Source organism: Argiope bruennichi, chromosome 2, assembly GCF_947563725.1.
Source record: "Argiope bruennichi chromosome 2, qqArgBrue1.1, whole genome shotgun sequence".
Classification (NCBI taxonomy): domain Eukaryota; kingdom Metazoa; phylum Arthropoda; class Arachnida; order Araneae; family Araneidae; genus Argiope; species Argiope bruennichi.
The window spans coordinates 44,573,428-44,599,079 of NC_079152.1; the positions used below are offsets into that span (position 1 = coordinate 44,573,428).

At 26.6% G+C, this 25,652-nt stretch overlaps 1 protein-coding gene across 1 annotated transcript in view; it reads right to left on the reverse strand.

Annotated features, from left to right (window-relative positions):
- The window catches only part of LOC129960932 (uncharacterized), a 125,434-nt gene extending 100,028 nt beyond the window's left edge, over positions 1-25,406 (reverse strand). The window contains exon 1 of the mRNA XM_056074685.1: positions 25,290-25,406. The gene's annotated coding sequence lies outside the window, so the exon portion shown is untranslated. The remainder of the gene's footprint in view (positions 1-25,289) is intronic.
- Between the last annotated feature and the right edge of the window lie 246 nt (positions 25,407-25,652).

Below are 25,652 nucleotides of genomic sequence, written 5' to 3' on the forward strand. Positions count from 1 at the left end.
GGAAAAAGTTACTGCAGAAAAAAGAGAATTTTTTGCAGTATCAGAAGGAGCTAACATAGACGGAAAGCTTTCAGTAATCTCGGAAAAAAGTTATGAATCATCCAAGAAGGAAAACTTCCTTAGACTAGGAACAAGAAAAAAAAAGAAACAACATTCCCTTTACTATGAAAAAAGTTAATTGGGGAGTAAACAGAGCAGCAGAAAAGTTTGATCCGTTCATCTAACCTGGATACTGTACGCTAGAGTTTATTTTATAAAATGGCTTGCAGTTCGAAAAGGAACTTCATTTGGATTTGCATAACTTGCAGATATATAGAAGAAATCATTTTCCTTATCCTTTAATAAGGAAATTAAATTTAAAATTTTTCATAGTATTATATTAATAGTATTCATATTAATAAATTCATATTTTCATAGTATTCATATTAAAATAATCCCTTATTCATGCTTTTTAATGTAGGGAAATTTAAATCTTATTTAAAGAATAAAGTATTTTATTTGAACAACATTAGTTTTTATGGGGAAACAAAAGATATAATTTGTGTTTTTATGAATCGTTAAATTTTGTTTGAAAAATTTTTTTCGCTGTTATTTTTTAATAATGATTGCAAATTTTTATTTGGTAGTTATTGAAAAATTGATAATAAAACAATTTATTTTTCTTATACAATTTATTGGGTTTATTTTGCTCTTGTATTATAAAAAAATGATAGATTGATTAATACTTTTTTTTCTGATTTTGATGCTGCAAAATTTGCTTGTTAAAAAATTTCTGACATTAAATTTAGGTAATGACTGCTACATTAAAATATCAATCCACCATATATAGAAAATCGCTTCTCTGTTCATTTTGGGAATAGGATCATTCATTTCGTATTGTTTTCTGATCCTATTTTTGTATTTTTGACTGTATTTTTTCTTTTTATAATCCCCTTTTCCTTTTCTCTTAATAAAGACCCAGTTGAATTTCATTGAATTTGGACATCAATAAAAGGATCTGCTTCAACGTAAATTCTTCATAAATTGTGGTTACATTGACAGAGGCAATTCGTCTCATAAAGCTATATAGAACTATAGCATCTGTTGAAATCCTTTTAAAAGCTTGTTGTATCGTTTTTAATCCTTCCTTATTTTTTCACATCGGGAATTCGATGAGAAATATGAAAAGGCTAATAAAAAGACAGAAAAGAAATAAAATATAGAAATTTAGAGATATAGAAATTTTGGAATATGGAGACCAGGTAAGCACCAATATTAGATCCTTCAGCAATAGCTGAAAGACACATCGGGAAACGAGAAGCAATATTTCAGTCAGAAACTTGCAGTGAATGTGTCGCTCATTCCGCAGTTTAGATTTGAAGCGTGTGAAGCTCAGATTCTGAGTGATACCAATAACCGGAGGGAAGAGGGGGAGGGTAGATTTGCTTCGGAACAATATGGGACAGAATTGTAATCGTTTTATATTCCTTACGAAGAAATACAAGGAAAAGGAAAAAAAAAAATAGTGTCCTGCTCAGTCCACCACTTTCTTTCTCTACGCACTGTTTGATGTCCCTTTCTTTCCTCTGTCTCTCCCTTCAAGTATCGTTTTCACTCCCATAATTTGTTTTCTCTTGTCTTACTGATGCGAGAGGTTTTGGTTTTAGTTCTTAACCGCGCTGTTGGAAACATATGTGGTTAAATAACATCTTGTTGTCATGACAACAGGCAATGATTGTCGAAAGAAGTCCAACATATTCAGTACATAATCTTTGTCTTTTGTTAATATCACTCATCGAAAAAAGATACGACGATAGTTGTGTGATAACTCAGATTATCGTAGATAAAAAAAGAATTGAGTTGTTAAAAGGTAATTTTGTTTTAAATATCATTTCCTTACAGTTTTTTCTTGAGAATATTTTTTGCAGCTCAGCAAGTTTCTGAATTGTCGTATTACCACGGACTAATTAACCTTTGTAAAATTTGGAAATTGTTTTTCTTAATTCTTCCCCAGGCTCCAAAGACAGAATGTAGAAAGCATTAATTTAATTTTCCGAATGGAGTTCACTTGAAGAAATGATTACTTTCTAAGCTTGTTTTTAGATAGAACTATTATTTCAAGAGTAATTATTGCATGTTTAATATTCAACATTTTTGTAATAATTTTATAACAATATATAATGTTTGTAATCCTTCAGAAACATGACATGTGTTAGAATATTGTTTAAAAAATTACATCATGAAATACATCATGAAATTTGTCTAAATTTCTTATACATTTTAGAAAGTTCTTAGATAATAATTGACATCTTGCTGATGCTTTTCTGTTTATTTACTTTTACATAGATTTCAATGGAATAAAAAGTAATGACTAAGATAATAATTTGAAGAAGAGAAATTAAAATATCTATTAATCTTATTAAAGTTATTACTTTTTTGGAAATTAATAACATCCATAGTTTTAACGATTCTTCCTAAATCAAAGCTGCTTTTAAATGTCTATGATTTACATTGAAGATGTTATCCATTTATATTGAATGATTATTTTAATTTTTTTTATTTATCTATTTAGTTTACTGGAAGGAAATACCAGATAAAGAAGTTACCTTTGAAATTAAAACATATTGACATTGCTCTAGTTGTAAATTCGGCCTATGGTAAATGAGTTTCGATCCTGGATTCTATGGTCTTCACTGTGTTAAATTTCCGCCGAAGGTCAAAACAAGCAAACATTGATGCAATGTATAAGTTTAGATAATTTATAAAAATCTAAATAATATTCTCATCAACTGGCCAAATGAACATCATATAGCTACAAAATGGGAAATGTATGAAAATGCATAGAACTGTCCTGAGAAATTATAGCTTCTAAGAATTCAAGACACAGCCCTGATAATATATAGTTATTACAATAATGCTCATATTTCAAAAGAAATTATATTCCAGGAAACTTGTAACATTTGTTTACGGTTTGATAATTATATAAATCATAGAAGGAAGAATATAAAAATAGGAAGAGATGTAAAATTATTTTTTATCTCTCTAAGTATAGACGGACACTTGTGAGTAAAACGTGTTATTTTATGCAAATTAATTGTCATCTTCAGAATAAATCAACTAGCGTGAAACACGCCATTTATCTTCTTAAATATGCCCAGGAAAGTAAGCATAATATTAATGTATACCTCTGAACGTTAATTAAATCTGAGAATTCTTTATGGCAGATTAAATTATAGATATGCCTGGTTGCTGAGTTAGTGAATATTTATTCCTCAAAATATATTATATGTTCGATATTGATATAATTACTCGCTTGTATTAAACATAAATTACTTATTTAGATATTATTATTGGAAAATACTTAAGATAAAGGTAAACTTTGAGAATATGGATTGTATTAGATACTAAAATTTCCTGTGTTCATAAAAGGTTCTGGTAGTAGAATCATTTTCTTCATATGAAAGCTTAACAAAGATGCAAATATTGTAACATTACATTGTTTTAGATTTAAATAATATATTTTTATTTTATATTTGAAAAATTGCTCCAAATTTTATAACAGTGAAAACGCAAGTTTTAAATGATCTGGTATATTTACTATCGTTTCTCTGGTTATGTGCATAAACACAATAACCAAAATAATGAAAAGCTTTTCGAAATATTTTCAAAATTTATCAAAATAAAACAAAAAAATCTCTTTGAAATAAAATCTGTATTAAGGAAAAGCTAAGATTTTTAATTTTTAAGTAATGTTAAAATATATATTTTTGTGATAATATTCCTTAAAATTATGGAATGAAAGACTGAAATTTTAATTTTTAACTAAACATCTGGTTAAACTTTTGAAACTATGTGAGAAATTTAGATTTTAGATACAATGGACTGCCTTATAGATATTTTAAATGAATTTTTATTCATCCATTACTATGATTGTGTACAGTTTAAAATATCATGTTGTGGCTTTTATTAACTCGTATAGAGCAAATATAGTAAATGAATGAAATCGGGCATCTAATCAATAATACATTAAAAATATCCAATTGTAATACAGTGAAGAAATGAATGATATATTATCATGCGATGATATGTTATTTATGATATCACATAAATAACATAATCTGACTGTATTAAGTTGGGAAAATTAAAAAATAGAATGGATTTGCGAATCAATTATTCATTTCTGTAAAGCATTTGAAATTACAATTCACATCAATTTGTTAATTTCTGATACATTGTTTAAATTGATATGTCATATCATTTGATACATCATGGAATTATATAATATTTAGAAAATTTATTTTAACTGTCATAGCATTACTGATTTCTATATGACATAGAATTTCCTTCACAAAACTGAAGGAATTTATGGGGTGAACGACTCCAAAGTAGAAACGGGGCCTGACTGCAGCATCTTAATCTCTCACGCATTTCCGGACCTTAATCTTTAATGTTTATCTTTAAGAACACAAACATTAACGGAAAGATGAGTCGATTCGCATAAATACCTCTAATACCACTAATAAGTATAAATACCACTTTATTCGCTTAAGCCTAGACGTATAAATGTACTCAACAATGTAACAAGACTGTTGCAATCACTAAAAAAGAATAAATTTTAAATCGAATAAAAATGAAAGAGGTATAAGTTGTCCAAAAAATGTGAGAAATTATTTTTTCTTTCTTAAATATTGCACCAAGATACTTCCAATTGCAATGTTCCATTAAGTAAATTAAGGAATTTTATGAAAAAATTTGGATTCTTGTATGATTTGAGATTGATAAGTTAAGCACAAGTTAAATTATTTTTACGGCAGCCATAGTGTAAAAGTATCAATTGCTAAAATGTTAATGTTTTTTTCACATTCATCTTGCCCACACAAAACTTGATAACTGCAAAATTTGATGAAATATACTTATTTTAAAATTTAGAAGAACTTATCACAAATTTAAATGGAACTTATTTGTGATAAGTTCCTCTATTTATTACATTCAGATTTCTATAGAAATAATCGCTATTTCAAAATTTATGCAACTGAATATTTAAAATATCTCAAACAAATAATTGAATACAAAAAAAAAAAAAAGGAAAGAATTTTTTTCACAATTGTGTGCATGACATTAAGCTTTCCATAAGAATGATATATTTAGTAACGGTGTTTAAATTTTGAAATATTTATGATTTATATATGATTTATACCGTCTCACCATAAGCCAGCTTAAGATGGTGGTTTAATGCTGGATTTCCTTGATATGTGAATTGGCTCAAAAGGACCTGTTGATTTCCTCCTATATCATCTGACTTGACTCTTGCTGAATTTTATTTATGGGTTTGTTTACGTTCTTCTATATACAACACGTCTCCTTTAGAACAAGTAAATTTTTATCGGCTAATTCAAGAATGTTACAAATGGTATTCACGTTTACAGAGTAATTGGGCCGGGATAGCCTGGTTGGTAGAGCGTCGGATTCGCGTCCCTTAGGTTGCGAGTTCGAACCCCGCCGACCGAAGGTTCCCCGCGTGCTTGGTGGATGATGCGCGTTAAATCTGTCGTGGTCACAAGTCCTCCAAGTCGAGAGTAATACAACTGGGGGTACTGGATCAGGGGTGATCTTTCTCTGATTCAGGTCTAAATTACGATCTGTGGTTGAGTGAATGAAATCCTTCCGTAAAAAGGGTTGTGACGTGTGTGTAGCTAAGTTGTTCTCTTGACCCTAGATGGCGCTGCTATAGAAGTAAGAGGCGCTCATCCTCAGGCTTAAATCAGCTGCCTTCGTAACAGCAGGCTTATCCATGGAAAAGTGCCATAAGAAACAACAACAACGTGTACGTAAGTTTTATTAGAAGAATAGAAGCTTGAACAGCCGTTGAAGATGTTAATTTTATACAAGGTGTTTTTAAGTATTTCAGTAAATGTTTTACCTGATCATTTTTCAATGTTTAATGAATGTTAATAAATTCATCATTATGCAAATGCCCTATCATTCCTATCCCTTATTTTCTTTTTCATGGATAGAGAAACGAAACTTTCTGCGCGTATACAAACATCACTTCGCTTTGAGGACCGTGTAAGAATTTATACGAAAAGAAACTTTAATATTATTATATTTATAATTTTTTAATTTCATCCTCTACAAACGCCAAAAGTTTTTAACACATTCGGGAACCTAATTTGATAAAACTTTGCCGTTGGAAGTATAAGTAATGCATACTTCCAATAAAGCCTAATAAAGGAAATAAAGTCTTGTTCCACTTTTTTTGAGACACCCTGTATATCAAATTTTAGGACATCACCACAAACTATAATAATTATTTCATGTATGACAACTAGAATGTGTAGTGATGTTAAAAGTCCTTTAAAGGAGATAACAAAATAGCAAAAATCAAATACTCATTTGATAAAAATTCAGATATAATATTTCGCATCTATATGTGAATAATTTACAAAAATAAAGATTATAAAAAAATTCATTTAGTGTAGCATAAAGCGTGTATTTAATGAATGAACATTATTTGCACTTAATAAAGAATTAATTAAATATGTATTCTACTTCTTTCATCAATTAATTAAATGATGCCTTTCGTTTCTCGAATTAATTGTTATTTTGATTCAATTCAAAGAGTAGTGTAAATCTAGCAATATTTTGATGAAATCCAGTACTATATCTATCAAGTTATACCGTCTATGCAGTAATTAATTTTTTTATGTTTATAAAAAAAAAACTGTTTTTCTAAAACTTATCTTTAAAAAATTCTAAGAGAAATGAATTGTCCTCAAATTTGGAATTACTGTTTTTTTTCTCTTTTCATAATATAAATTTATTGAAAAGAGATATTTTTTTATTTAATACTAAAATCATAAAAACTGAGGTATCATAATCATGGTGGTTGAAAGCAAATGGATTATTGTTTCTTTTATATCACACTATTATTTTATCTGTTAATGCTTTTTGAAATGCTTAAAACAGCGAAAAGCACTTAAATGTTGCTGAATTGCGAATGGGAACATATTTTCTTTTTTCTGCTTGTATCTCTCATAAATCAATACCGATCCATGGTTTACGAAATTGATGACTTTCTTTCGTCGTGAGAAATATCCAGGTGGAGTTGATCCCGACATGGGAATTACTAGATAGTAATCAAAATAGAAGAAACTAGGCATTTAAGATTTATACAAGAAGTATTTATTGACTGAGAGAATTAACTCTGAAGTTTCTGCCACAATTTCACTTAAAAAGGTTGTAAGTGATTATAAAAAAATTGATGAATTTGATTCCTAGATTAAAAATTCACAAAAATAATACAACTTTATTTGTGTTAAATAGAAATGTATGGGCATGAAAAAAAATATATGAATAGAATAGTAGAACAGAAAATAAACGGATTAATTTAGGGTAAATTACAACGAATGAAGACGGAAAAACTTCATAAAAATTTTTCATAACTAAGTATGTTAAACAAAGACAGAGTAAATATGTGATTTATTAGAAGTTATGAAACAAAGATTTAGCAATTTTAAGTTTTGGTCATGTACTAAGGAAAACGTCATTACATAATTTATGTAGATAGTCTTGAATAGAATTGAAGTCATTCTAAAAATATATAAAAAAAGTTTTTTTTTTATCAAATAATTTTTTATGTCCTTTGGTTTTATTTTTAAAAAGATGAGTGAAAGTTAAATGAGAAATTAATAATTTTAGAGGACATTTTAGGTGGCACCATTCCATGGTCCTTTTAGTAATGCTATACGCGAAGATAATGCTATATTTAGAATCATAGAAAGGGGTTTAAAACTAACGGCTGAGTCTATTTTTTTAAATTTTTAAGCCAAAGCCGAAATAAGAAAAGTAATTGATGAAAGAAAATTGCTGATTACATTTTTACTATGTTCTGGACACAAGCCGAGCTAAAGAAATGACATTAAAGAGCAGCTTAATGGATTTTATTGCATGTATATACGGCATAAAACAGCAATTCAATGCTTGCCAATAAATTTGGGCAAAGTGTTGTGTTTCCTACATAGTCTTTTTAGAGATCCTTTTTTAAACGCTTTTTCTTACGACAATCCTCAATCCTGAAAGTCTAAAAGGAATTTTATTTCCCCTTTCTCTTTCTAGTGTAATTGGGGAAAGTGCTCTTGCTTGTTTACTATTCTTAGCTCTTTAGACTCCAAATACCTTTGAAAATTGCCCTATTATTGCATTAAGAGAAAGAGGAGAACCTTATATTTTTTTTCTACTTTCGGAGTCTGAAACTTTGAAAGATATCAATTTAAAATTATATTTCACTCTTTATAATTATATAAAAATTATATTTCACTCTTTATAATTATATAAAATTATATTTCACTCTTTATAATTATATAATAATTTCACAATATATAAATAAGAATATTATATCTAATCAATTTATTAAAAATAACAAAATACCAAAATACCGGGAAATTTGATTGGTTTATTTTAATAATAAGATGCGTAATTTTTTTTATTTTTGACATTAAAAAATAAAATAAAAAATAAATTATAAATTATTTTCCAGTTCTAAAATCATTAAATATTTTACAAAAACAAGAAATTTATCAAAACAATGAACTTATTAGTTCAGCTACCAAATACAATTTAAACATTGAATTTTACAAATAACGCTTAAAAACTTTTATTTTTTTATTTCTACCATACGTTTTATGCTTACAAGTACGCTTTTATTACAACTTTTACAATTATAGGACTTCTGATAGTTATTTTATTTTAGAGAAATTTATTAAAATTACTTAGAATGGAGTGTATTGGCGCTGTAGAATTTATTTAATTGGCTTAATTTTGAGAGGACAGAAATGACTTATAATATAATTATAACATAATAGTATAAAAGTTAATTAGAAATTCCCACAAAAAATATGAAATATCAATGTAATTTTAAGATAAAGACAAACACTTTGGAATTTTGTAATAAAAGATTAAATAAATATTAATTAAAAAATTTTAAAACTTTAATTTTAATGGTATTTTACATTGGAACCATGTAAAAGGAAATTATTTCTTATCTTTATTCATTCTTTAGAGATCTTTCATAAAAATTTATGAAGAAAATGTAAAAACAAGATAGATTTTGAAAAAAACAATGCTTATTTTTTTCTGATAATTTTTTATGACAGTAATTCTGATGATCAAAATAAGACATTTAGATTTATTTTTCTTATTCAATAGATTAAAGTAGGTTTCATATTGAAGCATACTAATAAAATTAATGGAATACTTTGGTAATTATAATTAACTTTTAAGTCCTTAAGTAAGCAATGATGATTTTTTTAAAAAAAAGTAATCGATCATATTTAGTTTTTCCTTATATTGAGTCAGAGCAATTTTTATTGCATATTTCTCTGATATATTACATAAAAAAGGAAATATATTCTGTAATACACACAAAACTTCAAAGCGGATGAGTTTTTTTATGTCCTTAAATATTTTATAAATATGTCTCGATGCAGGAAACATGTTATTGCATTACTAAAAAATTAAACACATTTTGTTTAAAATTCAGATTTAAATTTTAGCTAAAATGACAGAAAATTAGAGAAGTACATAGAACAACTATAAAAGGTACCCAAAGTGGTATGAGTGATATGATTTAGAAAATTCGAAGTATACTTTGCTGAAGAAAGCATCGAATGATAAGCTTCATACAAAAGATTATGTTGATGTTTTATGCAACCAATAACACTAAAAACCCAAATAACTGCCAAAGGTAACTCGTAAGAAATAAGAAAATAAAGTTACAGTACCAAGAAAATTGGAATATTGATGGGCAGTTATATATTTAATATCGTTGTTTATCATAGAATTTATTCCATTAGTTAGGATCTCAGAGCTCTGAAATATGTCATAATTTTATCTTAAAACTATTTTTTATTCGAATTGAGAACATCAAAGTTATGTATAAGAAATTTAACAAAAATTAAAATGCCAGTATTTCCAGCGAACTAGCTAGTCTGTAAATACTACTAGTATCAATTAATTTATGCATAAAAATATTTGTCAGAAATTAATAGTCTACCACAACAAAACACAATGCAAATAGTTATATTTTGTTAGATATTTCTAATACGAATTTAGTAACGTCAGAGTTCAAAAACATGTTTTACAGATATTATAAAGTTCTTTATTATTAAAAAAGTGAATATTTTCCAGATAAGTTTTTTTAACTGACATTTTTAATTTTTTTAAATTTAGTTCTTATGTAGTTTTAAAGATTCATAATAAATAACTATATTTCACTTTCTGAATTCATTATTCGCTTTTTATTTGGAGTAGTACGAAAATTTCAGTAGTAGTATACACACTACTGTTGAAATGACGAAAAAATCATTAAAGGACGATTAAAAATGACTTTTAATGGCGAAAAGAATCATTAAAAGACCATTTTATTGGTTACAAATCTGAAATATCTCTTTAGGCTTAGTTAATATCAGTTATTTCCTAGCGATTCGTTAAAAAACGAATTTCTTTTTTTTTTCTCTCGAAACCAAAACTAATAATTTACTTAAAAAAATTCCACGAATAAATCCATAGTTAAACATATTTTAAAGTTTAAACACTATGAATTAGTCAAATTATTCTTTAATGTTTTTTTCTCCTGGTTTGAAAGGCGCTATGATAATTATATAAGCAACGAATTAAAAAAAATGATTCATTTTATAATTCACATATTTTTCAATTTTCTTAAAGTTATATTTTAATTTAACATTTTTAAAGTAATAATTTAGACTTTAATTATAAAAAATCATTCGTCAATAACTCTATACTACATAAAAATCTATTAATAATAAAATAATTGTTGGTTTCAAGCAAAAATTAAAACATTAATCGGTCACCAGTATTATTTTTTGACGTCTCTTATTAATGTTCGATATTGAACTTCAATTCCACGTTTACTACAAATTCGAAAACTACACTTAATTTAAAGGAGTGTTAGTTTCTAATATAATTTACGTTTAACAGTAGAGGCATATATTACATCTGTATTGTGAATCAAGGCATATATTTATTAAATTTTCTATCTTTTGAAACTCTAATTTATCATCTCAATCCTGAGCATTCAAAGCCGAGTTCAACAATTGATAAATTAATCTTCACAAGGGTGTATAAACTGAAGATTAATGGTTTGAGCAATTAAATCTCCTTTGTGTACAGTAACTTTCGCCATTTAATATAAACAGGATTTCATCATCTTATGAAGGAAAATATGTCTATAATTTGAAATTAAGTCGGGATTTTTGAATGAGGAATCATCAGGATGCAAATGTACATTTATTATGCACTTGGTTTTACTTGTTTCCTGTTTGTACGGATGGAATATTTTAATCGCGTCTTGATGAGTATAGTTTTTTTTAAAAAATTAAAAAAAAATGTTTTAAAAATTTATACTAGTTTTTTATTTTTAATCTTATTTATATGTTTATCAACCAGTTCTGATTAAAATTAGATGAATGGAAACACTTGGAATTTGAGGAAAACGGTATAAAGTTTTCATAATATTTAAACATTAATTATAAATTTGAGACTAAACATTAAAAAAAATCAAAATAAAGGATTCTCTTATTAATAATCTATTATAAGTGTGCTCTTATGATGGCTTGTTGAATTTATTTATGAGATCAGTTTAAATATAATTGTTAATGAGTTCTGAAATTCATAACATTTTAAAGTTCTCAGCAAGTTATTTATTTTTTTCTAACTTTTTGCTGAATTTCGTTTCAACAACAATTTATTATCATAAATGCCAGCTATAATGCAAAATTGAAACAAGCCAAATAAAAGAGAGTTAAAAAAATATTACATTTATAAATGACACAATTATATTTTGAAGAAGGCTTTTAAAATGGTACTATTTACTTCAAGATATTAACTGCTTCGTTCGTAACGCGTCTAGTGCGTTCAAGTGAATCTTCTGCAGGACGGCCGTAACGTGCTTCAAGCGTTCTTTTACATTTTAAAACTTTTAAAGGTTTAAAACGCTTTGTAAATCTTTACTTGTTTGAATTTTTATTTTTGTTTGTTCTAATGCGGTGAAAAGCAGAGGAAAAGCAGTAATTTTCGCTGTAAGGAGAGGACGACGAAAGGGTTAATAGATACATCAGGAAGGAATTTTAAGGAAGCTAAAATTCAGCCATTTTGCAATCGCAATTTAAAGTAGAATACAAAATTAAAGATAAAAATACCTTTTAAATTGTAACTTGGAATATTGTTTCGCACTTTGTATCTTTTCTTTTATTATTTTTTCTATGTTTCCTGGAAATCCCATTTCCAAACCATTTATTTTTTTAACGGAAAAATGATATATAGAAGCATTTGTTACAAAGAGATTGTTTTGTCTTCCGATTCAAGTTTTATATTTTTTAAATTTAAAATTCAATAAATAAATAACAATTTTGAAACTGTATTATTTAGTGATGTTGTGTTTTCTTCCAAGTTTTTTCCAAGTTGTTGTGTTTTCTTTGACAAGGTAAGAAGAATGGGTGAAAAACGGATTCATTGAATTGTAAATTGTAATAATGTTACAAAAGACTAATAAATTAACCGCAATAACGGGGCATTTTTACTGCTTACTTCAGCGTAGAATTCTTTTAATATTTTTTGGACGTCGGTATTTAAGAGTCTTTTAAATGACATTATACATCTATTGAAACTCGTGTTCAGTTTTTATTTTAAATAAAGCGAAAATCACACTTAAACAATTTGTTATTAATGCTCCCATACACTAAGTTACTGGATGTAGCATTTGTCATAGGAGTAATCGAAGGAATATGAATCTTGAAGTGGAATTTCATTGGAATACTTAAAATCCCATGGTTGTTTTACAAGACAACGTGTTATTATTACCTTGTTGAAATAAAACAAGTATCCTATAACGCTAGTAGTTGAAATAACGATTTAATGGGTCTATAAAATTGCATTACGTCTTAATCTTTTACGATAAAATATAATATTCAAAGCCTACTTGTAAATATAGGGTTATTTCACAGCTATGCATTGTTATGCCAGGTTAAATATCACTTTAATTAAACGTACCATACAGGAATATAGTTAAGAAAATTCTTAGCTCATATATATCTTTTATCATCCACCTATCCATCTTTTATTTATTCAAATCAACTTCAAAGAAATTTTAATTTAGAGACAATTTGAAACTGTTCTTATTTAGCGATGACTAAGGTCCGAGTTGTTGTGTTTTCTTTGACGAGGTGAGAAGTATAGTGTGCGAAAACGTTTTCGTAGTTTTTATGCAATTCGAAAAAAGAGTCATCTAATCTAAAAAATGAAACTTAAGAGAATAATAAATTCTGTCATTTGAAAAAGCTTTCGAAAAATTAAAAACTAAAGATTTTCCCTACATATTATTAGTGTTTATCTGTTTTAATACATTTTTAAAATAGGAGCTTGTAATGAGAACTATAACCTTAAAATTACAATTATTGTAAAAAATTTAATTGAATGTTTTTAATTGTTTGCACAAAATTTAATTTTTAACATCATTTTTCAATGTCCGCTAAAGGAAATGAATATATTAGAAATAAATTTAATTTAATTTTATGGTATTTTTATCTATCACAATTCTTCTCTAATTTACACATTTATTCATAACTTGCTCACCATATTATTAATTTTAATCTCTTCCCAGATAAATTATTTTTGGACCATTCCTATTCGAGAACTCAATTTTGAACTAACAGATTATGTTTCAGATCTTGACGCTTTTCCAATTGCATATTTGATTCTCACTCAACTAACAACAATGGCATGTCATTGATTTCTTCCGCCACCAATGGAACGAAAAAGAGATTTTTTCCAATTAATCGAATAAATATTTCTGGAGCTTAGTTTTTCATGTTTCGCGATGCGTGCCATCCTTGAAAATCATTGCGTGCAGAAACTATTTCTTATTTTTCGATTTTTCAATGCCAGTTGAACAAACGATAACGGAAAACGTTCAGGTTATTTAAAATCAAAGCACAATTTAGTATTCAAGGTATTTTAATATTTTCGAAAAATTAAGCCAATAATTTAAATGATCATACATATTATCATATGAAAAATTCGTATTAATTATTATGGACATACATATAATTTTAGATAATTTAAAAATATAATAAATTATTATATTTTTTGTAAAAATATAAAATATAAAATAAATTATTATATTTAGTATAAAAATATAATGAAAGATTATTAAATTTGCCTACCGAAGAAATTTTAACTTTGTACGCAATTGAACTTTATGTCTTCATGTGCTGACAAAGATCAACAACATTTATGCATGTTTCATAAAAGTCAGCAATTTATCCTACTCTATTTTCTTGACTTGACTTCAATTTCATTTACTCTCTCATCTTAATCGGTTTTTCTCTTTCCCAATTTACATTCAATTATTTCATCATTTCCAAGAAAGATTGAGTAAAGGAAACGTAATTATCTATATACATTCAAGCCTATGGTATCTCTTAATCAACTCATTCAGTATTCTATTTTTTTATTTTATTGGATTAAGTTTCAGATCTAAATATACATCTTAAAAAACTATCGTTATTTTATATTGCCAATTAAATGAATTCTATTATATATATTCAATTTCAATTATAATTTCAATATTCAATTCTATTTTAATATTCAATTTCAATATTCAATATTCAATATTTCAATATTCAATATTTCAATATTCAATATTTCAATATTCAATATTTCAATATTCAATATTTCAATATTCAATTCTATTTCAATATTCAATTTCAATATTCAATATTTCAATATTCAATTATATTGCCAATTAAATTAAATGTATTCTATTTTTTCAGATATTTGAATTCCTTCTTCCATCATCCATGATATGTGAATGCTTTTGGAAACTTTTGTTTGTAAGTATGTTCAAAGTAATTCCTCGATTACTTGTGGTCATAACTGTCTTGTAAATAAGAAAAGGAAGAAAAAATTTAAACTGAATATAGGATGAATTAAGTTTGAAACCAACTAAGAAATGCCTTATGTAACTTTGCTTGGTGATGCAAGCAACATATAAGCTAGGCGCAATGAAGTATGTTCGCAGTTAATAAAATTCTTTGCATAGCAAAATTCTTCCATGTGGTTTTATTGTATCTTCATTACATCAGAATTCTTCAAATAGTAGTGAAATAATGATGATGATTGTGAGTGTCGATGTCATGCTAAAACTGTATCTTATTTTTCTTTATACATTGTATTCAAATTTTTTCTCCTACTCTAGAATTATAAAAATTAAAGTCATTTTAAATCGCCGGAACTGTTTAGATAATTCTGTAGTTATCATTTTATACCTACAAAATTATCCAAAACAATTGAATCGATTATAAATGACTATAAGTTTTTTGTTATCTATGGTTATTTATTATATTAGTTACCTTTTCATTATTACTTCACATATTAGTTATCATTTCATAACCCCCCCCCTTCAGGAGCATCTCAGACATTAGTATGAGAAGTTTCTCGAACAGTGGTTGGTTCTTGCTATCTAGTGGATACAGAAATGATGTGGGATCGACTACCCCTCCCGATGGAGAGAAGATGATGGCAATCAGCATTAGTGGAAACTTTCCCACCCATGCTGTCACGGAGGTCCGATCATTCAGATATTTCCTTGTGCCTTTAGGAAGGACGAAGTAGTGTAGCTATGTTATATCTTCAAAAGTAACTCACGATGATGTTTCAAGTTTCAACGATGCAAGAAATTCAGGAGATGTATCCTTTATTTCGTTTCGAACTGTAGAGGCGGTAGAGTTTTACTTTTACAATCAGGACAAATAAAATTTTCTTTCACTTCCGAAAAATATCTGATTTGTTGGAAGCTAGCAAATAATATATTTTTTTGCTTCCGAATCAAATAAACCGCTCGTTGACTCCCAGCATCTTGCCAAATAAAATGCTCATCTACTTCCCATATCATTCTAATAAAATATTTATTTACTTCCAATGTAGTACCAAATATAACGCTTCTTTTCTCCATTTTTATAGATTTCTACACAAAAAATAACAAAAGAATATAAGGATAGCTTGCTGTATCCAAATTCTAAAGACTGACCGATGGATATGAAAAGAGAAATAAAAAGATAATAAATTGGAATGTGAAAGAGAATGCACCCAATAAAGTATCGATACAATAAATTTTATCACTGACATAAGCGAAATTTTATATGCAATCAGCGACTCTTCATATTTCTCAAGAATCCTTTTAAATTGAGGCGAACAAAATTCGAATTAATCAATTTTGATTGTATATGACATTCAGTTTCAATAGATTTAGATTGAAATGCTAATCCCAAGATTAATTTTCATCACAATGTGCATGTCAATAACTATATTTAAGCACCAAATCACAGTCTTTTCCACCACAGACTAATTCAAGCACCAGAAAATATAATTTGTTTCATCCTTTCTTCGAATGCATGGGCAACAAAAGAATTAAATGAAAGCCTTTTTAAGAAATAGTTTTTAAAAAATACATTATTAACTAAAAAAGTGAATTTTTTTATTTTAATTATAATTTACTTTTTAGTATCCTATCATAATTAATTATAATTTACATTATGAAATCTTACAATAATGTTTAATAAATTCATTACAAGGAAAAACCGCTCATCATTTTGAATATTTAATTAATTAAACAGATTAATCAATAATTAATATAAATAAATAATAAACGTACGCATCATCATCTACTATACAAAATCTTTTAAAATTCCAAAATTCTATACCAGGAAGAAATTGCAAAATCCTTTGTAAAATTCCTTTCTTATAAACATAGAATAAGAATTGTCAGATGGAGATGTCTAAAAAGCTTCATTAAGACGTTTTGTTACTAATTAAAGTTAAAAATGCATTTGTTACATAGTGTAAGCTCTGATATTCTGAAATTAAGACATTTTTAAATACATTTCAAGGCAACATTTTAAATTGCTTAACATATTCGTGGGATAGGTTTTTCAAACAACAAATTACTATAAATGAATGTATGTAGTGAAATGAATCATGCATTAATTACAATAAAGTAAAACTAATTATAGGGAGTATTTACGAGAATCGTAAGCCCTAATGAAAGCATGATTAAAATATTCAAAACTTTTCAAACGCATTGCGGTAATAGAAATAAAATTTGATGAGTCCTAAGTTAAGTTAATTGAAAAAAAAAGTTAACGACTTCTATTATATTTCGTCATTTAAACATACACATTTCTTTTTTTTATTTTAAAGCATTAGAAAAAAAGTCATCCGTGCCTTTAAAGAAAAAGGAATATCCTAATTGCTTCTTTTGTTCTCAACCATTTTTAATTTTTTATACTGCTTTTGATTTTAAAATAAAATTATTAAAAAAACTATATCTTTTTATTTTTTAAAATACTCCCAATTAAAATTAAACACACACAAATTTAAAATTTAGAAGTTTTTAGTTCTATCAAATAAATATTATTTAATGGACGAATCGTATTAGAAGCTCAAGCTTGAAAGGCTCCAGTTAAATTTTTCTAATTTTTAGATAAATAAAACTGATCTATAGATTTAAAAAAAAATTAAATGGTCTTTAACAAGATGCATGTTCAAATTTTAAATGTTTGTTTAACAGTTTTACCTTAATTTCTTATTGGAATTAGAAAGGAATTTAGGACGACTACAGTTCAGTACTAAACTTAGTATATCATTTATTTTGAGTACATCATTATTTATCATCATCATTTATTACATCATATATTTATCATTATTGTACAGCATTTATTTATTTATTTTTTATATTATCATTTATTTATTTACAGTTAAAAAAATCTTAATCAATTTTCTACAAAATGATGAAGCAAATATTATATACAAATATTATACATATTTTATTTCATCAACTTAAATTGGATTGCTTTTTTTATATAATATTAAGAGATATTGGATTTAGTAAGAAATTTAATATATGTACTAGTCGCTATATCAGCGGGTTTGCCTACTACTTTTTGTTCTTAATTTATGTAAAAGGAAAAGAAAACCTATCTAAGTCGTACAATTTATAATCATACAAAAAAATGGGCTATTGTTCTATGATAAATATTGCTTGGAAAATTGATTAAAAATCAGAAAGATTATACAGCCTTGAAACTAATGTCACTATAAAGTTTATTTTTTAAATTTTAAGATGGTGTAAAATCAGTGGATGATTGATTTGGTTGGAAATTTTAATGGATAAAACTTCAAAATCTTTTATCTTCATTTTACTATCTCCTTCAGAGGCATAGAAGTTTCTAATCTCAGTTAATCATTCTAAGTGCTGCGGAGCATGCATGATAAATTTCGTTCGAGCTTATAAAAAGATATGGAATTGTATAAGGTCCAAACCTACAAAATAACATTCAGTATAACTATATAAACTATCTCTTATTTTTTTGTGGCCATTGTTAGTTCTGGTATGTCTGTGATAGTTTTTATCTGTATAAACCATACAATCCATTTAGATTGCGTTACAGTCAGTGTATTTTCTATACATGTTATGTATTTTCTATACATGCAACTAAAGGCTGTATAAAATTCCAAGTACGTTATATATCTTTCAGCAGAATGAAATGAAAAAAAAATATTGATTAAAAATGTGTTTAACATTAATTTTGATTGTTTTGACGAAAACATTCTTCAAGTTTCCACTTAAGAATTCTTGTTTATAATATTAAAAACTGAAAATTGAAAACTTTTATGAATTATTATTAAAAACTGAGAGGGTCCAAATATTACTTTTAATCCTAATAACTTAATGAAAACACAACAAAAGGGAATAAATTGTTTTTTTTTTCTGTTTTATAAAACTTAAGATTTGCTCATGTAAATAAATATCAATCTCATCAACTTAGGATTATTAAATTCAATATTATCATTCCACGAATACTAAGTATATTTTAATCTAATGCAAGCTAGAATCGTTTACTTTTCATTAAATCCGTTTTTTGCTTGAGATTTGTGAATGAAATAATTTCAATTTAATGAAATTTTCATTTCTAATAGTACTTGGGGAGGGGAAAGAATTGTTTAAAAAGAAAACAATCTATATCTCTATAGTTAATTCATTTTGATGACTAATCACTAATAATGTCTCTGTTGTATTAATAATAAACGTTCAGAATAATATTTGTTTTTTTTTAAATTCAAGTACCAAGAAAATAAATGCCGTATTAATAAAAAAATTATTCGTTATTGAAAAATTTTGATATTATTTTATATCAAATGTAGAATAAAGTTTTAAGGATGCTTTATGGAAGAAAATGGTAAAATAACCTATTATGAAAATTTTTCTTCACTGGAAAATGAGTCAGTGAATGTTTAAATTTAATATCTAACAAAATATGTTTTATACTCGATTCTCTTTCATTTTTAGATACAACGAAGATACAAAAGTAAATGCGAACAAAAGCAAAAGCAAAAAAAAAAAAAAAAAAAAAGTGAATTGTATCAATAGTATTGATTTTTAATCAATAGTAATCAATTTTTGTATTGATTTCATTTCCTTAACAAGTAAATACGAAAGCGATATTGATAGATAAAAATGATCGTTTCACTCTAAATTTTTTTAAACTAAAATGTTAATGTTTGGTATATTTCTGACAAAACAAGCGCTTGGAAAGTTTAAAAAGTTGTTTATAATTGTGTCACATGAATAATATATATTTTAACTTTACAGCACAGATAATGTTTAATCGAAAATTAGTTTTTTTCAAGAGGGAAGAAGCATGGAATATAATCCAAAGATGATTCAGAATGATAAAATATTTTATCTTTTTACTAAATTGCCATCCAGAAATTTAAAAAAATTATAATAAATGAGTGGCATAGAAATTTGTTTTAGCAGTAGAACAGATAGCGATATATCTAGAAAGTTTCAAAAATTCATGATAAATGCACGTCATAGAAATTTATTTTAGTAGTAGAGCAAATATCAGTCCTTCCAGTAAGTTTCAAAATATTATTATAAATGTATGGCATAGAAATTTATTTTAGTTGCAGAACAAATAGCGATCCATCTAAAAGTTTTCCTTTTTTATATTTCCTTTTTTATATTTTCCTTTTCCTTTTTATTGTAAAAGGATAATGAATATTTTTTAAGTAGTGACTTAAATATTAATGTATTTAACAAAAAATTGAGGAAAAAACAAAAACACAGATTTTTTTTTTTTACTTTTGATATCTTAAAACTTTATTTTTATAATGGAATATAGGGTAAGAGAAAATAAAATAGCCCTGAAACTGATTACTTTCAGCTTTGGTAAGCTACACGCCTTGAATTCTGTTAAATACTTATACTTTTTGAAAGATATTTTATATAACACTATCTCAGAGTTACTAAAATTTTTAATTCGTTTCATTTTTAAGCCATAAAACTGAGTAATCGTTATTTTTTAAAGCTTATTACTATAATCAAAGATGAAAAAAAATGAAATTTCTCATAAAAACTTATTATATCATTACAATTAATTGAAAAATTGAAAATACAACTGTATAAAACCTATTCAAGAAGAAAATTTTATATTTTTATTTAAAGATCTAAAATTAAAAATATAATATCCAATTGTTTTGAAAATCATTCATGTAGTATTAGAATGAAATATTTACTTTTAATTTTAACTATATCTTCATTTCCTGGGGAAATTTATTACTTTCCAATAGGGATTAAGAAGTTGTTTGACTATAAACAAGCTATTTTCAAGTAATAAATTTGATTGCTTACAAAAAAGATTTAGTTAATTTTGTTGTATTTGTTGACATGTACTCAACAACCAGTAGATATCTTGCATGAAGGAGCAATGGTACTTTGATTTTATAAATCCTTTCCTAATTTCCTTTTGAGGGCCGAGGTGGCCTAGAGGAATGGTCTTCTCTCCGGGATAGATGGTTCCAGGTTCGAAACCCGATTCCCCTGAAGAACCGTCATGTAAGCGGGTGTGATGCATGTCAAACCCGTTGAGGCCAAACATTCTCCCGCTGGTGTGGTGCGGTGTGGAGAGGGGATGCCAACCCAGGCTTCGTTCTCATCTTCTGACCGCGGTTCAAAATTACGAGATCCATCCCAAAATAACCCAAGTATTGCTTTAAAACGGGATGTTTAAATAAGCTAAACTTGGTTTTCATTTGAGTTTGCAGTTTTAAGTTTCGTTAATACCATAGTATTTGGAGAATGGTTTGTTTTCTTCATTTTACGCTCTTCATGAAGAAGGGTTATAAATCTATCTGCAATCATAATCAACCCTTTAATTGCCCTGCACAGGTTTTAATTTTTGACCAAATTTTCAGTGCAATTTCTGACTAACTGAATGAAGGAGGGGATAAAGCTCAAAGAATCGCCAGTTTCGGTTCTTTCAAAAGCAACAAACAGCTCTTAATACAGCAGGAATTTCATTTGAAACTAAAGGAATTTCAGCTGCTTTCTTTGGAGTTGAAGGGGGCATGTTATGTGATGCATTATTGTTTGGTTCAACTTCCACAGCCTTGAAAATCTTTTTTTAACATTTTGTGAAGAGAATGTTTCGATCAACTATATTAAAAGGGGTGGTAAACAACTCTAGAAAAGTTTTATAATTTGTTCTCTAGAAGACACTTTAAAAAAATTTCCTTCCACTTTTTCTTCAAAAGCTAAAACAGTTGCAACGTATTTTAAAATTATGTCTTATTGGAGAACTTAAACTATATAAAGATAAAGAACATTAGCATGATGGAACATTCACGAAATGCATTTTTTTAATAAATCAAATAAATTAAATTATTAGAATTATGTTTCTGAGGAATAAAAGCAGACAATGCATCGTCCAAATTTCAAGAGCTTTAAAAGACAAAAATGGTGGAGTAAAGTAATTTTCAAGGTTTCATATATAGGGTTGGGCCTAAAATCAAGAGTATGCCAATTTATAATAAAAAATTGCCAAATAAAAAAAAATTTAGTAATTATTTTAACTCAAAATATCTAAAAGAGAATACCAATAAAATAATAAATTGAACAGTTAGTTATTGTTTTCGTTTATTCGTTTTAAGCACCAAACTTTAAACAATTTGTTTTTTTTCTTTTGCACTTATATTTTTATTTCCGAAATACTGCAATATTACACAAGTAAAACAATTTTTAACATAATTCGGAGCAACTATTTTATAGGTTCATGAGATTTTTTTTGGTGTTACTATCTTAAAATTTTTATTTTCATATTTGAATATCAAAAATAAATATTTTTATTTTGTGTAGGTACTTTTATTTCCAAAATGCTGCAAAAGCGTCCTTCAAGTTTCATCATCAGTTCAATGACTGGACTTTAGATAAGTCTTCGGGAAACTGAAAAAAAGTTACTAACATTTTATTTTCAAATTTCAGACGCAATTGTTAACGTAATGGTTAGTAGTTTTTCTTCACAATTTCTACAAGTAATTCTCTCATCACGTATATGAAAAAAAAAAGTTTTTTTCTGCTATAGCTGTCGGAAAATTCCAAAAAAGGGTTTTGAAGTCTTTGGCAATGGATAATTAAAGTTGAGTCACCATTAATCTCTACTATAAAAGAACAAGAAACCACTGATTGGACAGATCATAAAGAAATCCGATATTTAAAGTTCTTTCTTCTTAAAATAACTGTATAATAAGTTATAAAGTAATCTTTATATCATTGACACTGACACTTAATCTATGACATGGAGAGGTTGATATTTTAATTTTAGTATTTTCCCTTAAAATATTGTTTTTATAGGTTTCATTAAATATATTTATTAGCCTTTTGTATTAAATTCCTTAAACATTGAAAACAAAGAAATGTTTACCAATGAGAAAACACTTTCTTTTATAAATTGTATTTGTTGTAGTGGCAATAAAAATCTATTTATCAGTTACATCATTAATAAAATATTTTGAAATTATGATACTTTTATTAAATTAAGAGGTTTTGTTTTTTTCTTTAGGAAATTTCCTTTTAAAAGTATGCTAAAATAAGATCTTTAAAGAGCTATACAAATAAATATAAAAAATAAGAACAACTTTGAATTTGTGTTGTTTCCTTCCTAATGAAGATTTTGAATTTTTTACAGTGTGTGTTTTTTTAAAAAATATAATGAATACTTGAATAAATATCAATGAAATATTTTTGTTACTTATACCGATTACTTTATGATTTTTGAAAATGTTTTACAATGTATTGGGTTTATTAAAAATTTTACCAAAACTAAAGAAATCTTTGTTTACATTAACCATTAGAGAGTCATTTGATTTAAACCAAACCAACTAAGCAGAAAACCAAAATGCCTTTTTAATGTTTAAAAAAGTGCAAGAACTAAAATGATCCCTGCACTTCTTTCATACGAACTTATATATATCTATTCAAATATACGACTAGAACCCTATACACAAGAAGAAAACTACATATAACAAAGTAGAAAATTAACAAGAAGGTATACGCATATTCAGTTGTACGCACAACTGAATATTAACGAATATCTTTCACATTTTAAACGCTAAATAATAATTTTAATATATTTTTTCTTAGGTAAAAAGCATCAAACTTTGTTTTCAGTAAACATTAGCGTTTGGAAAGTATATTTTTGGAAAGTATGTATATTGCTGAACAACATACAACCTACGTTTCAATATAATGCAACTTAAGTCATATAAATAGAATAAAATGTATAGGTAGTTCTTTATTAATATGCATATTAATTTTATACATATAAGATTTATAAAGCGGGCTTTCATTTTACATTAAAATTATATAAAAAAATATTTCCATTTTTTTTTCTTCTTTATTCTGATCAGATAATCTCTTGGGTTTTTAAACGCAAAAATGTATTTTTATAAATAGATTTTTTGAATCTCAAACTCCATTCAGTTTAAAAAGTGATCATTATCAGTAGTAAATAAATCCTTTAATATTAAAGCTGAAACTGTTTTCTTTAAAATAAAACTCTCTAATATCGAATTCAAATTGAGTTGTATTCCATCAGTTTCAGTTATGACCTATACGTCTTAAATAAAATAATAATGGTAGTGCTTTTTTTTTGATATAACAAATGCCCACTTCTATGGATTTTCATTGTTATACTTTTTCTTAAATTGCATTACCAAATTTTGTTTGTTACGTTTGTTTTAACTAGTATTATGAATTTAAAATCTTAAAAAGATCAAATTTACATAAAATAAATTTTCTCTTTTAAGGTGATAATGTTCCCTCTTTTCAGTATTTTAATTGCTTCCTTTTCATTTTTTATGAATTTTTCTGTATCTCTTTGTTCATACAGATACTAAATACTAAAAGGGCTAATAAAATTAATACTAATAGAGCTGGGGATATAAATTTAAATGATTATCACATTTAATACATAATTGTAGTATTACTGCCTTTATTAACTCTAAGAAAAATTGTCAAATTTCCTGGAAAAATATTAATAAGATATTTATTTTAGATTTCTGGATTATTAATTTTTTTAAAATTCTAAACAAACTTTATTTTCGAATTTGTCATATGTGAATATTTCGAAGAAGTTTTAAGATGGTTTGCTTTTTAAATAAGGATAATACTTATAATGCAACTACAGGGAAATTTTAAAATACTTGATCTACGTTTATGGAAATTAATTCCAAATATATATTAAATTTTCTATTATAGGGGATATAGTCAGGTATTCCTTATAAACATTTTCTTTAACTTATAATCAACGTAATAGTTATATAATTATTATTACATATAAACAGGCTAGAAAATTATTCATAATAATCACAAGTATGCATATAAAATTTTTGAAGGAAGCAGTAGGTTGCTTTAAAATTTGATATTTTATTATAATATTAGGAATAAAGATGTTGGCAATAAAACTTAGTTATATGTATAAAAACTGTCTTTAAAATCATCATTAAAATACTCATTCTACAAACAGAAGGTTATAAATAACGACAGTGAGAAACAAAACTCTTTATTCATTTCCCATGAAAGAAAATTTTAAAATATTCAGATTTTCATCAATATATAATTATTTTTCAAAACAACTTTAATTCCATTTAAAGCTTATTTTCTACATAATGAAAATACTTATGTTAAAAAGAGACACTAAATATTAGTCCCAAAAGAAAATTCTTTCAAACACCTAATTGTTGTCACAATTTCGATTGGCAGCAATCAAGTTTTAATCTAAATATTCAACATTTTATCAGGACATAATTATTTTCAAAACAATTTTCCCATTTTTGTTACAAATATTGAATTTTTTTATGTGTCCCTATGTGTGACAGAAATATAGGAGGCAACGTACCTCAAGAAAAGACGATCGCTCAAAATCGTGCTCCCATACTCTGGCGGTAGTTTCCGAAATAAACTCGAATGATTGCTCGCAGGGCTGATTTCCAGGAAAAACCGGGCGGCCGCACGGGGAGTGCTGCGGAGAGAGAATGAGATTTTCACATGGAAGTGCCTTGCTTTAGGGGCGCCGCGGCGCTGATATAGAGTAGGAAAGATAGGGGTGTTGTAGGAATTCAGGAAAAGAACATTATTTTGCTTCGTTCGTTTCTTCGGAAAAGGAGATTTATCTTTCTCCAAAGCAGAGTGGAGGACAAGAATTGATTTTAAAGTGGGCTTAAAGTGGGTGAATTTTATTTCACAAAACCATACCAGTAAT